This window comes from Magnolia sinica, chromosome 2 (genome assembly GCF_029962835.1).
Source record: "Magnolia sinica isolate HGM2019 chromosome 2, MsV1, whole genome shotgun sequence".
NCBI classification, from domain to species: domain Eukaryota; kingdom Viridiplantae; phylum Streptophyta; class Magnoliopsida; order Magnoliales; family Magnoliaceae; genus Magnolia; species Magnolia sinica.
Genome location: NC_080574.1, coordinates 116,715,475 through 116,730,725, shown reverse-complemented (window position 1 = coordinate 116,730,725; position 15,251 = coordinate 116,715,475). Strand labels below are relative to the sequence as shown.

Here is a 15,251-nt window from a genome sequence, read left to right as displayed (position 1 = left end):
ATTAATGCCATTCTTTCTCATAAGGTGGCACCCTCGGTTTATGACATCACTTCTGCAAAGGCTGCTTGGATTACTTTATCCGACAAGTTTGCCTCTCAGTCCAAATCTCGGATTAGCCATCTGAAGAGAAGACTTCAGTCCCTATCTCAAGGCTCTAGAAACTGCTCCACCTATCTAGATAATGCAAAGGAGATTGTGGCAGAACTTGGTGCAGCCGGGAAACACATTGATGATGATGATCTGATTAACTATATTGTCTCTGGTTTGAATCCTTCTTTCCTTCCTTTTATCACATCTCTTTCTATTGCTTCCCGAGATAGAACTATCTGTTTTGAAGATTTTCAAGCTGAACTACTATCCATTGAACTCTTACTTGAGCACCAACTCAAAACCATTTCACTTGACACCAATAACTTTGCCTTCTTTGCTCGAAAAACTCAGCATCAAAATTCCCAGCAGAACAACTTTCCTCCACGCTCCAACCAAAATTCCCAGCACCAAAACTTCAATAACCGTAAGCCCAAATATCCTGGAAAATCAAACTAGCCCTCATTGCAAACACCTTACCACTCTCCAGCTCCTCCTAAACAGTCCAACCAGTAGCCTTATCAATTTCCAAAACCCAATCAGCAACAGCAGCAGCCATTCCACACCCCCAGATCACCCTGTTAGATTTGTGGCAAGTCTAATCATAGAGCTCTTAACTGCTTCCACCACATGGACTATGCTTACCAAGGCTGACATCCTCCAGCTCAACTGGCTGTAATGGTTGCACACTCTACTGTCACTCAAAAAGGTGAAGAGACCTAGTTTGCTGATAGTGGAGCTAATCAGCACATCACGGCCAATCTTGAGCAGATGACACTCTATCAACCTTACACTGGTCAAGAGAATGTTGCTATTGGTAATGGACAAGGTTTGAGTATCCATAACACTGGTTCTACCATTTTTCACACTCCTACTTCCAAACTTAAACTAGATTGTGTTCTTCATTGTCCAACTTGTGCAAATTTACTTTCCACCAATCAATTCTGTCTAGATAACCATCGCTTCTTTATACTCACTGGAACTCACTATTTTGTTAAGGACAATCACACGGGGTAGACATTGCTGGAAGGTAGGAGTAGTGGTGGACTCTATCCTCTCAAGTTGCAGAATTTAGATCTCAATAAGCCGCTTGCTATGGCAGCCATTGTAGGAGTTAAAGCACCTGTTTCAGTTTGACATTCTAGGTTAGGGCATGCTTCCAATTCAGTTGTATTGTTTTTGTTGAACAAACACTCTCTTCCTTTTGTTGGTTCTTTAAATAATTCTGATGTTTGTGTACCTTGCCAATTTGGCAAAAGTAAACAACTTCCTTTATCTAATTCTATGCGAACTTCTAGCTCTCCTCTTGAGCTTATTCATTCTGATGTGTGGTCTTGTTCCACCAAATCTCTTGGTGGTTGTCGTTATTATGTTATATTTATTGATGATTTTTCTCGTTATTCTTGGCTTTATCCTATTCATAACAAATTAGATGTGTATGTTTGCTTTGGTAAATTTAAACTCCTAATTGAGAATCAATTGTCCTGCAAAAGTAAGCAACTTCAAACTGATGGAGGTGGGGAATACATGTCCAAATACTTTCAATTGTTCCTTCAAAACAATGGGATCCATCATAGAGTCACCTGTCCACACACACCTCAACAGAATGGAGTGGCTGAGAGAAAACATATACACGCCACAGAAATGGGGTTATCTTTGTTGGCTCAACTCACTTATCTACTACTTATTGGGTTGATGCTTTTCTTACAGCCATTTTTCTCATTAATCGGCTACCTACAGCTATTCTTGATAATCAAACTCCTTATTCTAAGTTGTTTGGTACAGATCTTGATTATTCAGCCTTGCGATCTTTTGGCTGTGCATGTTATCCTCTCCTACAGCCTTACTCTAACAAACTGATGTTTAGAACTAAGAGGTGTATTTTCCTAGGTTACAACTCCAATCAAAAAGGGTACAGGTGTCTTGATCCTTCTTCTCACAGGATATATGTGTCTCGGCATGTTGTGTTTAATGAATCTAAGTTTCCTGCAGCTGAAGAAGTGCAATCCATCTCTACCTCTAGCAGCATGTCTTCCTCGATAGGTGCATCTCCTCCCATTTCTTTTATTTCAAAATTTGATTTATCTCATTCTCCTCCTATTTTTTCTCATCCTAATCCTTCTCCTATTGTCACTGAAACACCTTCCTCTACCGAATCAGATTCTCCTCCTACCAATATATCCACTTCTGATCCTCCATCTCAATCTATTCCTTTGTCCATTTCAGCTACCCCTGCACTTAGCGTACCTTCCTCGCCTCCTATAAACACTCAACCTCCAAAATTGCATCCTATGACCACTAGATTCCAAACAGGACCCTTAGAATCCATGAGTTCCCTAATTTCACCTCCTTCCACTCCACTAAACACCCACTTATTGCTCTAACCAGTACTATGGTACCTCTTAAACCTAGTTCTTACAAACAAACATCTCTTGATTCGGCTTGGTATCATGCCGTGCAAGAGGAGTATGATGCTTTGATGGCCAGTAAAACCTGGGTTCTCTGTCTTAGACCTGTTGACCATACTTTATTGATAACAAGTGGGTTTACAAAGTGAAACAAACCTCAAGGGGTGAGGTTGATCGATATAAGGCAAGGCTGGTAGCTATTGGCTATCAACAAGAAAGTGGCATAGACCATACTGAGACTTTTAGTCCAGTCACCAAGCCTGTAACTATTCGGATTGTTCTTACTCTTGCCATGCAATTTGATTGGACTATCACTCAGCTGGATGTTTCTAATACTTTCTTACATGGAGTGTTACAGGAGGAAGTATATATGGAGTAGCCTAGAGGTTTTGTTAACTCAGAATTTCCTGATTATGTTTGCAGACTTAAGAAATCGCTTTATGGCCTGAAACAGGCTCCTCGGGCCTGGTTTATGAAGCTATCCTAGTCACTCTTGGAGTATGGTTTTACCTCATCCACTGTGGATTCCTCTTTGTTTGTTTATCACAACGATGATGTTCATTTGTTCTTTCTCATTTATGTTGATGACATCTTAGTGACCGGGACACATCAGATCATGATTTCTTCCCTCATCAGTCAGCTCCAACTTTAGTTTAAGATGAAGAACCTTGGTGACTTGCATTTCTTTCTTGGCATTCAAGCTCACAGGGACTCTTTTGGTTTACACTTGAGGCAGACTAAATATATTAATGATCTTCTCCATCGCACTAAAATGACAAGAGCTAAACCTTTGCCCTCACCATGTTTATTAGGACTTCGGTTGTCCCTTACTAGTGGTGAGCCACTTACTGCTGATCAAGTGACAAAATATAGGCAAACGGTTAGGGCATTGCAATACTGCACCCTCACCCGTCCAGACATCTCATTCTCTTTCAACCAACTCTGCCAATTTATGCACTGTCCCACTTCCTCTCATTGGTCTGCAGCCAAAAGAGTACTAAGATATCTTAAGGGGACTATTCATCATGGCTTATGGTACACAAAAGGTCTTCTGTCTCTTCAGGCCTTTTGTGATTCTGACTGGGCAGGGAATTCTGATGATCGTTGATCGACTACAGGCTATGGTATTTTCCTTGGCTCATGCTTAGTGTCTTGGTCAGCTAAGAAACAACCTGTGGTGACTTTGTCCAGTACTGAAGTTGAGTACCGAGCTCTTGCCTCTGCCACTGCTGAGTTGTATTGGATATGGATGCTCCTGCAGGCTCTTTGCATTCCACTTGCTGCTCCTCCTATTCTCTGGTGTGATAACATTGGTGCTTTAGCCTTGGCTTCCAATCCTGTTTTTCGTACCAGAACTAAGCACATTGAGGTGGATTTTCATTTCATTCGGGAGAAGGTTGCTTACAAGGACATTTCCCTTCAGTTCCTTTCCACACAAGACCAGCTTGCTGATGTGTTCACTAAGGGGTTAAGTTCAGCTCGGTTTTGCCATCTTAGAGACAAGCTGCAGGTGTGTCTCCCTCCCTCCAGCTTGCGGGGGGATGTTAAGCAGAAAACATCCGTAACTTTGACTGAGATCACTGATAAAGACAATCAAATCCCTTGATCTTCTCCAACAACCTTAACAAACTTGATCTACAGTCTCTCTTTTGTATTTTAAATTTCAAATCAAATGTTTGTTAGGGTTTTGTATTTTAAATTTCAAATCAAATGTTTGTTAGGGTTGTTATTATGTTGTTATTTTCCCTCTTTGTTTGTAAATTCAAATCTCTTGTAACCTACAATATCCTAAGTGTATATATATGCAATATACCTCTCGGATCTGGTTATGAAGCCAGAATTCCAAACAATTCAATCTCTGTCACCATAATGGTAACGGTGGCCGTAAAGGCCATCGCCTTTACCGTTATGATACGGGCCATTACGACCTTTTTTTATATTTAAGAAAAAACCTATTTCGACACCGTTACGGTCCTTTATGTGTAGTTTTTTCTGTTATGACCATTTCGGCCCTGTAACGTGTAAACTTGATTGTGACACAAGTAGTTGAGTAGCTTGAGAGACCATTAGGGAGCATGTGGTGAAGAATGCCATCTTCTTTTCTGAAAATGATAGGGTCTTTGTTATGATTGCTTTATAGTGGCTTTTTTCAAATCTTATAGGAGCAAACTAATGTAGTGTTTGTAGAATTCCATTTGAGAGGGCAGACTAATGTAGTGTTCATAGTATTGGTATCGTTTCATGTATCGGTGGTTGGGCATACGGAAACATATATCGATATCGTCGATACCTAGAAATGTATTGTTGACTAAGGGAAACATGAAGAAATGGTGGAATTTCTCAATGAAACTTTAGGAGACGCTAAAATACACATATTTGCATATTTAGGAATCAGATAATTGCAAAAAAGTTGCATACATAATAGGTTTCTCTTTAATGGGGGTCTAGAAGCATGTAACGTTGACTTAGGGAAACATTAGAGAAACACAAGGAAAATGGTAGATTTTTTCAATGATACTTCAAGAGATGCTAAAATACACATATTTGCATATTTAAGAATCAAATAATAAGTTTCCCAATGGGGCCTTAAAGCAGTATTGTTGACCCAGGGAAACATGAGAAAAATGTTGGATCGATCGATCCATCCAACCATCCATCCATGCACATAATAGATACAAACACATGCATGATCCATGATCCATCCATCCATCCATCCATGCACACGCGCGCGCACACACACACACACACACACTCATCCATCCATCCATCCAACCAACCATCCATCAATGCATACATACATATATCCATCCATGATCCATATATCCATCCATACATGCATACATATACACACATACAAACATGCATTTCATCATGTAACCATGCACCCATAAAAAAATGAAATGGAGTTTTTTTTTTAAAAAATAAACCTATTTTTGGTGATATCAATCAGTGTTTGAAATATCAGTCTCGCACCATGTATCGCTCTCTTGGGATACAGATACATATCGGTTATCGCACGGGATATATCGTTTGTATCGCGTAATTTATTGCACTTTTTGGGAAACATGGGAAAACATTGGGAAAATTGTTGAAATTTTCAATGAAACTTCAAGGATTATTAAAAAAGACCTTAATACACACTTTTAAATCATAAAATCTCAAAAAATAAGTATACATAATAGGTTTCCTTTTAAAGAGTCATAAGCTATGTGTTGGCTGATTGAACTAATGTAACTCTATTCAAATTGAATGCATAACATTAATAAATGTATTAAAACATGTATGAAAATACAATTAATTCATTCAAAAGTAGAAATTGTAAACATACCCATCAATGATGTGACTAGCTGATTTTTGAGGCATGATGGACGTTTAATGCTCATTGTTTCATGTCGTGCGGCCCACTTGATCTTAGGATCTGCCTGAGTTTTGGTCTCATACTTTAATATGCTCTGGAAAAATGGATGGACAGAGTGGATTTATCACAAACATCATTGTGGGCCCCACCATGAGCCACATAGGATCATCCATCTCTAACTAGGTCCTAGCGGGATGTGGATTACCTACTGATATGAGGGCCTCACCATAATATATACATTTTATTCACTTTGTTCATCTATTTTTCCAAATAGTTTTATACCATAATCCAAAATATGAGGCAGATTCAAATCTCACGTGGACCACATCGTTGGAAACATGGGCCATATGAAGTTTTTAATAATGTGTCAGTGGAATTTGGATCTACTTAAATTTTAGGATTTTTTTATGGTGAGGCACTCAATCACCATTGTTTCTTATGGTGTGGTCCACCTAAGATTTGGATTTGCTTAATTTTTGGGACCACATCCTAATATAGGCCGGAGAAAAGGATAGACAGCATAGATATACTACACATTGGTAAGGTGATGTATATGTTTTATCAGGGGTTTGTGGGGCCCATTGTGATGTATATGTTTTATCCACACCGTCCATTCATTTTAACAGATCATTTTAGAGCATGAGCTAAAAAAGTAGAGAGATGTAAGGCTCAAGTGGACCACACCATAGGAAGCAATGAGGATTGAACATCTATAGTTGAAAATGTCTTGGGGGCCACATAATTTTTGGATCAAGCTAATATTTATATTTTCTCTTCATCCAGGTCTGTCATACCTTATGAATAGATTGGATGGCAAATGAACATCATGATGGGCCCTAGGAAAGTTTCAACAGTGGGCATCATTATCACCACGGCTTCCCAGGGCATGGTCCACTTGAGCCTTATATTGCTTCCTTTTTAGGCTCATGCCCTATAATAACTTATCAAAATGGTGTGGATAAAACACATACATCATGGTGGGCCTACACAGCCCCCGACAAGACGGCTATGTCCAGCTACCGAATCTACTTGTGCCCATAAAAAAAGGACGCAGATTAGGTTACAGGTTGGAAATCGGATTGCCTACTGAGTTACTCAGTATGCACTTATCATACTAAGTAAACTGAGTTGCCCACCTTGAATGTATGTGGTCTATCCACGCCGTCCATCCGTTTTTCCATCTAATTTAAGGGGTTGTGCCCAAATTTGAAGCATATCCAAAGATTAAGTGGATCATACCACTGGAAACAGTAGGGATAATGATTTCCACCGTTGAAATCTTTCTAGGCCCCTCAATGATGTTTATTTGTCATCCAACCTGTTCATAAAATCATATAGACATGGAGTAAGGGGAAAAACAAATATAATCTTGATCCAAAACTTCTGTGGCCCCCAAGAATTTTTCAACGGTAGACGTTCAATTAAACTCTTTCTTGTGGTGTGGTCCATTTGAACATTGGATATGCCTCATTTTTGGGCTCAAGACCTAAAATTATCTGGTAAAATGGATGGACGGAGCGGATAAAGTACATAAATCATGGTGGACCTCATAGAGTTTACTCAGTACGCTAAGCATAGCGAGTTGCGACTACGCAATCCGCTTCCTATAGGTTGAGTAGCCAGACTCGCTACTACAGTGACACCACCAAGTTCCGTGGTCTCCACCATGATTTGTGTGTTGTATCTACACCGTCCATCCATTTGGAGAGATCATTTTAGGGCGTTAGAGAAAGAATGAGGCAGATCCAGAGCAGTAGTGGACCCCACCACAGAAAACAGTGGGGAAAGTGACGCCCATCGTTGAAACTTTTCTAAGGTCCACCATGATGTTTATTTGAGATCTAACCTTTCCATAAGTTAACACAAACATAAAATAAGGGAAAAAACAATTAACAGCTTGATCAAAAACTTTCATAGCCTTAGAAGTCTTTAATGGTGGGCATCACTCTCCCTGCTGTTTTCTATGGTGGGGTCCACTGGAGCTTTGGATCTGAATCATTCTTTGTATCATGCCTTAAAATGATCTCTCCAAATGTATGGATGGTGTGGATACAACGCATACATCATGGTGGGGCCCACATAACTTGGTGACGTCACTTCAGTAGCGAGTCTCGCTAGTTAAACCTGTCAGCAGCTAATCTGCATCCCTAAAAGGCATCTCAGGCCTTTTTTTTTTTTTTTCAAAATAGAGGAACCAAAAACCCAAAAATCTCTCTTTTTCTCTTAAATATACTCCAAATCTTCGATTTTTCATATTATTTGCCGAAATCGAAGGGAATCGAAGATTTTTTTCGCAGTTACCTATGAACAGCGCACTACTTCGATCGATTGGCCCACCCAATGCAAATCCGATTAGGCAATCTCTTCTACAGGTACCAAAATACACTATTTTGAAAGTTTTTTCCTTTATATATATATATTCGATTTTCTGGGGTTGTTCCGGTTTTTTTGGATTTTTCGACATTCCCGGCCCTTTAATTGCCAAGGAAACGTTAAAATCCCTAATAAAAAATGGTAGAAATGATAATATCTATTGATATCACACGATATTTTGCGATATCTCACGATATTTTGCAATATATCGCATGATACGCAAGATTCTTCCATTTTTTTTTTTGTATTTCAAGGGCCTTCTGAGGGGTTTCGTATCGCTCGCCATCGATATTGATAATATTGGCCGATAGTATCGATATTATGTACACTAATATCAATTCATTGGTGATATTATTGAAATATCCCTGATACATTGGTGATACAAGTGACACTGGGAATTTACACAGTCTAAAATATTGGCGATATTGATACAAGCAACTCCTGGAATTTACACAGTCGAAAATATTGGCAATATCAATACATTGGTGATACATGGTGATATATCACCGATACCTGGAATATTTGATATTACCAGTGTTATCGGTATCGCCAAGCTGGAGATGTAGATAATTTCGGGGTATTATCAATAATATAGGGAATACTCTGAACATTGGACTAATTTAGGGCTCAATAAAACCTAAAAAGAGGGAGCACTTTTGAACTATCATATTTTGGGCCAATAAATTTGATGGGAAGCATATACAATTCTTGGCCAAGGTGCTTGCTATTCGGCTTGCAATGGTGGAGGGGGATTTTTTAGCAATCGTTATATTCTTGATGGTATTCTCATTGCCAATGAACACCTCAATTCAAAAGAAAAGGGTAGCATCACTAGCTTTCTATGTAAAGTGGATATGGGAAGGCGTAAAATCATGTTGTTTGGTCTTTTCGATCCTATTTTCTTAGAAGGATGGTATTTGGAATCTCTTGGATCAAATTGATGGGGCGAGTGCCTTTCAACAACCCACATTTTGGTATTGTATAGAGGCCATAGAGAAGATGACCCCATGTCGCACTTTCTTTTCGCAATCATTGTGAAAGCCTAAGATGTGGGAACAAGTCTCTTGGAGAGCTTCATGGTGGGATCATTGGGTATTGCTATTTCTCATCTTCAGCTTGGTGAGGATAAACAACTTTTTGTAACATGCCAATATAAATCGGAATTGACCTTAAAAATGGATTATCAATTTTATTCTGTCATTAAAATTGTGTTTGGCCTAAGGATCAACTTAAAAAAAATTGTCCCATGACATGGGAATAGCTGCACCTACATTCTTACTTGAAAACACTACCTCGACTCTCAATTGCAAAGTGGATAAGCTTCTTATTAAGTATCTTCAATTACCTCTTGGAGCTAATCCGAGGGTAAATCCACTGGGACACTGGTGGAAAGGTTCAAGAATAAACTGTCCTCTTTGAAGAAGTCATCTATGGGTGGTTGAATCACTCTCATAAAGGCAGCTCTTGCAAACCTTCACCTCTCCCCCTTTGAAATCCTAGCATTGGTAGCAAACATCTTGAGAAGATTAAAAGGAACTTCTTATGAGAAGGTAGAGATGGGGCCAAATTCCAACTTATGAGTTAGGATGAGGTTCAAAAATTGAATGGGGGAACTGATATTGGACATATCATTGAAAAAAAAAATTGGGCTTTTCTCTCCAAGTAGTGATGGATATTTGGGCAAAAAATAAGAGGCTCTATGGCGAAACATTATTTCTATCAAGTATGGCACTAAGGAGGGATGATCAAAATTTGAAACTAGGCATAGGACCAAATTTGAAACTAGGCATAGGATCAAAAATCAAACCTAACGACCAAATTTTGTGGAGAGCATAGTTGCATGAAGTGGGAACGAAGTGGCAACATATTCGCGGGAAGTCTCTTTCAAATGTAAGGAAGTACAAATTGGTAGGAAGTAGAACTGGACACAAATTGAGCTAGCTTGGTTAACTCGCTCGACTTGGCTTGAAGCCGAACTGTTTTATTGAGATCGAAAAAATTTCGAACCAAGCTTGACTTGGCTGGGCTCGAAGATCAACTCGAACTCAATTCGGTTCAGTTCGGCTCGACTCATCTCGAATTAGAAAAAGTAGAAAACATTGTATTTTTAGGTAGTCTTGTGAACTATCATATTAGAATATGGCATTCTTCTTCCCCGTTGCCGCTGCTGCAACCCACTCCTCTCTCTTCTTCTTCCTTTCCAGTCGCTGTGACCCTTGACTGCCACTGCTATTGCTACAGCTGCAATCCTTGACTGCCACTGCACCAACACCAGCCTCAACCCTAGCCCCGATCACCACCAAAACCCCAACCCACCACCCAAACTCCTCGACCACGACAAACACCCGTTGCCCCAACCCACCACCCAAACTCCTTGACCACGGCAAACACTCGTTGCCCCAACCCACCACCCCAACTCCTCGACAACGACAAACATGTCCGCCACACAACAACCCGAACCCACCACCCGCAAACCTCTTCCCGCACCACTAAAACCCCAACTATCAACCTGAAATCCTGTCGCGATCACCGCTTGTTGCTGCACGCTGAAACCCCACTGCAACCACTACTCGAATCCTGCCGTGACCATTGCTTGACCCATATTGCTCAAACCCCTATTGCCACCCGCAATCCCACCCGCTTGAAACCCTTCCCTGCTTAAACTCCCGATTCCCTTGTGCCAGGCAATGGAATCTTAGTTAATTGAATCTTAATCGACGCATCGAATTTTTGATTCAATGAAAGAGCGCGACTGGGGGTTCATTAAGGATGATAAGAGTTGGTGACACAATTAAAATTTCGTTGGTCCTCTTTGAGTGGGCGATTTTAATCAAGCGGAGGTGGAGGCAATTAAAACCAGTTTAAAGCTTATGAAATAGTCAAGAATTCTGCCAAGTTCATTGTTGAGGGTGACTCTAGATGTGCTATACGTTGTCACTGTTTTCGTTTTTTAATCCTGTTCCTAGAGAAGCTAATTTCTTGGCCGATAGATCTTCCACAAGAGGAGTGAATTGTGGATATCTGTATGTTGGAGAGTTTCTTCTATCATCTTGATGGAGATTGTCTCTCTTTCCTCTCTTAATAAAATTTTGTTTATCTGTTAAAAGAAAACACTGGATAGATAAACACTGGCAACTATACCACAAAGTGGTCCAATACGTGCATAAAAGTATCATACAAGCACGAAATAAATATCATAATATGCAATTCCATTTTTCTGATGTATAAAAATCACTTTGATTTGGCCGATACGGGCACAAATACAGTTTATACATATAGCTTTTTTTATTTTCTTCTTCTTGAGTTTTGGGTCAGTTGATACAGGCACTCATATTGATTTTTTGAGCCTTGGGTAAAGATTCTTGACGTGTGCTAATCCCATATTTGAGGCTCCTTTTGGTTTTAGGGCCTCTTTGGATACGAGGAATCCAAGATAGGGACATGGATTAATGTAATAGTTAGTATTTCCTGCACTGTATACCCGTGAATTCCATTTTAAGGGTCTTTTTTGTTTTTCGTTTTCCGCATGTGGAAATCCTAGATACAAGTCACAATGGTCACCTCGTATCTTGCACTACAGAACTGCAACTAGGATAATTCTAATGTTTACTTTGCGGAATCGACATGTTTCTTTGCAATCCAATCATTCGAAAATGTCAAACAGGCCCTTAACGAACATGTGTCAGTCCTCGTGATCTCCAATGCAAGTCTAGGCAGCACCTTTTGACGGCATCGTCACAAGTTCTCTAAATAACATGACCAAATGGCTGCTTCGTTTTGTTTTGTTTTTGTTTTTGTTTTTTTTTTTTAAAGAAGATTGAATGTAGATATATAAAAGGGAGCCAAAGCAACACAAAAAGAAAACGAAACACAGAAAAACATATCAAGCAAAAGAAAAGGAAAAAAAAACACCTAACAATTAACAAGCTGCTACACAAACCAAGAAGAAAGCCACTATACAGAAAGGCCAAAAAGACCCTAAAAACAAAAACCAAACAAACAGCTATACAACCCAGATAGAAACCCAATATACAACTCAAAACAGAGAAGACACGAGGAGCAAAAGCTGCAACAGCTGCATTAGCCCAAGACAGAGGGAATGATAGAGCTGTTGTGCAGGATGAGTCCTTGAGATCAGTCCTTCAAGTCCCCCCTGAAGATCTGATCCGAAAACCTTGAAGAAGCAGAAGAGATGTTCTTGAAGCAGCAGTTGTTTCTTTCTTTCCAAATGGTCCAGAGAGAAGCCATGACGAAAAGGCTTTTAAGGCTATAAAACTGCTAATGCATGGTTTAAACCCTTTCTTGGTTCTAACGCATAGACATATATACATGGGGGGCTGAGTGAAAACCCTCAAAATGAGACCTTGAGCCCACTAACCAGTTCTCCTTCTCTGTTGGGGTCCTGGTCTTCTGATGAGAGCATTGTGGATCTACTTGGCCTATAAATCTTAAGGACTGGACAAAAGATCATTCTGAATTCCCTCCTTTTGTCTGAGGATTCCTATGCTAGGCTCCTTTGAGTTCCCACGCAAACTACTGTCAATATTCAATTTCTGTTTTGGCTTTACAATGATTTGCCATAAGCTGATTTTCTTCTATCATTGTTTCCATGATCTTTCCTGAACTTTCCGGATTGTCTTTGAATATTCTTTTGCTTGTCCATTCAATATTCCCCTCAGACTGCGAACAAGAGAACTTTATAAAAGTTATTCTCTAGGCTCCACTTCCTAATGCCAGCCATTAACCATATTTTTTTGAGCAATAATGGGTAAGGTTTTATTAAAAGCCCTAAAGAAAGAATTATACAATACCAACACAAAACACGAAACACCAGGGTCGAAGAAGCGAAGTCTTCAACCCCACAGATTGTCCTTTAATCTCCCATAAATCCTCAAAGCTTTCATTACATCTAGTCAAAAAATGGCACTCCTCTAGTCCACAGTGAAACATTCCTCTTCTGAAGGATGGCCTCATTGACTTGCCCGGATATGTTATGAAATAGAAATCGCACCATCTCTATAATAGGTAAATGCCTCCTCTCCCGAAGTTGTCGGAATTATTTGTAACAAAATATTGGCAATTGAAGATGTCTTATCAATAAAATTTCCATTGATCATAGATCTAAGCATAGTTAACAATCCATTTGAGGTTCTTTTCATTACCTCTTGAGGGAAAATGATCCCACAAACAAAGGAACTGTGCAGTACAAAATCACATAAAAACAAACAGGCTAAGTATACTTTTTCCCACTCCTTTCATATTGCCACCAAACACAAGAGAACAAGTCTTCGCTTCTCTCTTTGTTCTTCCTCACATAACTCCTTCCCAAACTTAAAAAAGAATGCCCAAATTGAGCTTGAGACTACCGACATGATATGAAAGAGATCAAAGAATCTCTACCAAATTGACAAAGCAAATTGGCGATGCATAATGAACACTCAAATGATTTTGCATCTCTAAGGCATATAGAACACATGCATTTCTTGCTCCTTATGTGGTCTATGGTTAAAACCTTGTCTCTTCTCACAAGCCAACTGAATGCCACCACCCTTGGAGGCCACTGATTTGCCCATGTAGATGTTGAGGCTAAGCTTTCATTACCAACTGCCCCTCTTATCATAAAATGACTTGATAGAAAATATGCTCTCTCTCAGAGGCCCAACTCCAAGCATCACAATCTTCAACATTTGGCACAATTCTATTGAGCTGATTCAACATGGGCATAAAATCCTCGAACTCATTGCCGTTGAGGTATGTCCTGAAAGACGGCACCTACACCATTTGATCCCCTACATGAGAGAAGCACTGGGATAAGCATCACTCCCACCCTTTAAACGCTTGCATAATTGCTATAAACTGGGTTGTCCCCACAGCATGTATCCTCCTAAAATTTTGTCATGGTTCCCTTCCCAGTATTATGGGCCACCCTTTAACAAATTGCTCCTCCAACTGAAATACTACTTTCCATATTGGGATGACAAGAAAGTACTCCCTTTTTGAGTTAGCTTGTTAGTACACACCCATGTCAGTTCACACACTCCATGTTAGCCACCCCCACTAGGGATCGATACCAAGACCTCAAGTGTTGAAACGAGGTATATCCACTCAGTCTGCCAGTTGAGCTATGGATCTGGGTGTGACAAGAAAGTACTCCTATACAAGAGAAGCACTGAGATAGTAAATTGGGCTGTCTCCATGGCATGTATCCTCCCAAAAGTTTGTCATAGTTCCATCTCATTATTATGGGTGACCCCTTACATATTGTTCCTCCAACTGAAATACTACTTTCTAAATTCCCGGAGGTTCTTTATCGTGATGACAACAAAGTTCACACCCACCCCCCGATGTTAGGTCTAGTTCCTGAAATTCATCTTGATTCATACTCAGTTGGGCCACACTAAAGGTAACAATGGGGAACATTGGCGAGGGTCAAGGGGGATGCCCACCATCGAAATGTCCAGATTGTAAGTGGTACTCTGTGTTGGGTATATGCCATCCAACCCATTCATTAGCTGAGTCTATCAGGATGAAGGGACACACTAAACATAAGGCCATTCTAGAACTCAAGTGGGCCACACTGAATATATAGGTTTTAGGATTGTACATTGCTCCATGTTGTGTGTCCCAATTAAGTTTTGGATTGGGACGATTCTTGGTATGTAAGGTGAACATGAGAAGGCACACTAGATTCATGGTTTAGATGACATATACACATCACGAGTGAGGCCCACACGGCTCGAATGTATGGTAATTACCATATGTTCAGATGTTATGTGAGCACTCCCCCATATATATGTATATGAAGCCAAGGGATTTGAAAAACTCACCACACATTGTACACTGGGTGTGATTTGTTTTTCAATTTGGAGAATTAATTTACTGCCATTAAAAGAAAGAGTAATGTATTCTTCTTTTTTAGAGTCTGTGTTGTCAATTCATGCTTTAAATTGATAAAAAGAAGTCAATTCATGTATTAAGAGTAAATTGAGGGTCTTGATTGATATCATTCTTTGCTTAGTGCTCTC

At 39.8% G+C, this 15,251-nt stretch overlaps 1 protein-coding gene and 1 non-coding gene across 9 annotated transcripts in view; both read left to right on the top strand.

Moving 5' to 3' along the window:
- Window positions 1-15,251, top strand: part of LOC131237450 (tubulin-folding cofactor B) — a 91,995-nt gene that overhangs the window by 34,577 nt on the left and 42,167 nt on the right. The window lies entirely within an intron of this gene.
- LOC131238441 (small nucleolar RNA Z247) lies at window positions 223-347 on the top strand. Its single transcript, XR_009167851.1, has one exon. It is a non-coding gene; the product is annotated as a small nucleolar RNA Z247 (small nucleolar RNA).